Source organism: Sciurus carolinensis, unplaced genomic scaffold, assembly GCF_902686445.1.
Source record: "Sciurus carolinensis unplaced genomic scaffold, mSciCar1.2, whole genome shotgun sequence".
Taxonomy (NCBI): Eukaryota; Metazoa; Chordata; class Mammalia; order Rodentia; family Sciuridae; genus Sciurus; species Sciurus carolinensis.
In genome coordinates this window covers 1981723-1984206 of record NW_025920129.1, presented here as the reverse complement: position 1 = coordinate 1984206, position 2484 = coordinate 1981723, and the positions used below count along the sequence as shown (strand labels likewise).

At 40.8% G+C, this 2484-nt stretch overlaps 1 pseudogene; it reads left to right on the top strand.

The window, feature by feature from the left end:
* Positions 1-224: 224 nt before the first annotated feature.
* On the top strand, positions 225-1791 carry LOC124974049 (kelch-like protein 2; annotated as a pseudogene).
* The last annotated feature ends 693 nt before the right edge of the window (positions 1792-2484 follow it).

Here is a 2484-nt window from a genome sequence, read left to right as displayed (position 1 = left end):
AGATGTCTTTTTAGCTAGAATGGTGCTGGCAGCTGTGGTCAGTGCCAGAGTTCCGAAGCAGGAGAGGAGCCACAATGCAGAAGCCCCTGCTGACTGCCACATGCACAAAGCAAAGTCATCAGAAGCCCTTCAATTCAAAGGATGAATCCTTGGTACATGAAGAAAGCTTTTAAAGTCATGAACGAATAAGAAGTCAAAATTTGCTGTGTGATTCACCATTGTGGCAGAAGACATGGAAATCTCAACTCACAGAGTGGTACTGGTCACCTGCCATCCCTATTTTCATGCTGTGTTTACAGGTGAGAAGAGAGAGAGCTGAGCAAAGAGAGTTCAGACAAAAGAGGTGGACAGCTCAACCCTGAGAATTCTAATTGATTATGTTTTCACTGCAGAAATTCAGGTTACAGAAGAAAATGAACAGGTACTTCTCCCAGCAGCTGGTCTGTTACAGCTACAGGATGTGAAGACTTGCTGTGAATTCATGGAGTCCCAGCTTCACCCTGTAAACTGCTTTAGTTGATATGCTCGCATGCACAGATCACCTTAACAAGGCCAACACCTATGCAGGACAACATTTTGCAGATATCATATTTAGTGAAGTTTCTCAAATTGGGCATTGAACAAGTGTGCAGCTTAATCTCAAGTGACAAATTTACCATTTCCTAAGAAGAGAAGGTATTTGAAGCAGCAATAGCATGCATGAACCACAAGGATGTGAGGCAGCAGTTTATGTCTCCACTGATCAAACATGGTAGAATTGGTTACGTTTGCTTTCTCAGGAGTATTTTGTTCAGAGGGTTGAAGAGGAGGCATTGGTCAAGAACAGCAGTACTTGCAAAGATCACCTCATTGAAACTACAAAGTATCATTTGCTGCCAAACAGAGCAGTGGATATTAATGAAGAGCTTCCAGACTTGGCTAAGGACACCATGAAACTTCCAAAATTGATGGTGATGGTTGGGGGCCAAGCACCAAATTCTATTCGAAGTGTGGAATGTTATGACTCTTAGGAAGAAGGATGGCACCAAGTGGCAGAATTGCCTTCCGGAAGATGCTGGGCAGGCATGGTCTACATGATTGGGCTTGTTTTTGCTGTTGGTAGCTTTAATGGCTCATTAGAAGTTCACACAGTGAATTCCTATGACCTGATGAAGGACCAGTGGACCACTGTTACTAACATGTAAGCCCAGAGAAGCACTTTGGGAACAGCCTTGTTAAATGGATTTTTATATGCAGTGGGAGGCTTTGAAGGGAGTACAGGTTTATCATCTGTGGAAGTATATAACATAAAGTCTAATGAATGGTTTCATGTAGTACCAATGAACATGAGGAGGAGCAGTATTGGTGTGGGTGCTGTTGGAGGTTAGCTCTATGGAATTAAGAAGGAGCTTCATGTTAGTGTCTAAGCACAGTAAAATGCTACAATTCTACAAGAAATGAATGGACCTGAATAGCAGAAATGAGCACCAGAGGGAGTGGAGCAGGTTTTGGTGATTAAACCACTTATTTTATGCTGTAGGAGGTCATGATGGCCCTTTAGTATGAAGAGTGTTGAAGTATGTGATCCCACCACAAATGCCTGGAGACTGGTTGCAGATATGAACATATGCAGAAGAAATTCAGGAGTTTCTGCAGTTAATTGTCTGTTATATGTTGTTGGAGGGGATGATGGTTCCTGTAACTTGGTATAGGTAGACTTATAACCCAACAACAGATAAACGGACAGTGGTGTAATCTTGTATGGGCACAGAGAGAAGTTATTCAGGGGTCAAAATTATTGATAAACCATGATGAGCCTGAAGCACATTTTCAGCATATTTACACATAATAAATGAGCTTCAACAACTATTTCTGAAGTGACTGAGAATCTAGCATTTCCCCACTTGTAGTTGCACTTTCTCAGCAGAAGATGAAATAGTTTGCCATTACAGGCTTTGGAGACTGAAGATTATTTTTGGTAGAAACACCGTGTGGGCTATTTTTGCAATGAGCAGCAGCTGACTAAATTTTAGTAAGAAAAATAGACGGCAGTACTTATTCTGTAATCTTTAGCTAACAATTGCTTTCATAAAGACTAGTTCTCATCAGCCTGGAATGACTATGGGTCATTTTGTGAAGGAGGACTAATGTGTATTCTTGTAAAATTAAGTTTTATTATTATTCCTTCTCCTGAAAATCAGTATACTTAGGAACTAAAACTCTTTGAAGAGGTATTAAAATCTGCACAATTATACAAAATGATTGAGGAATAAAACTATTTGTTTTTATAAATATCTTTGATTGGCCAGGCACATGCCTTTAATCCCATAGGCTTGGGAGGCTGAGGCAGGAGGATCACAATTTCAAAGTCACCCTCAGCAAGGATGAGACACAAAGGAACTCAGTGAGACCCTGTCTCTAAATAAATATAAAATAGGCCTGGGGGTGTGGCTCAGTGATCGAGTGCCCACGAGTTCAATTCCAAGTACCAATAAATAAATACAT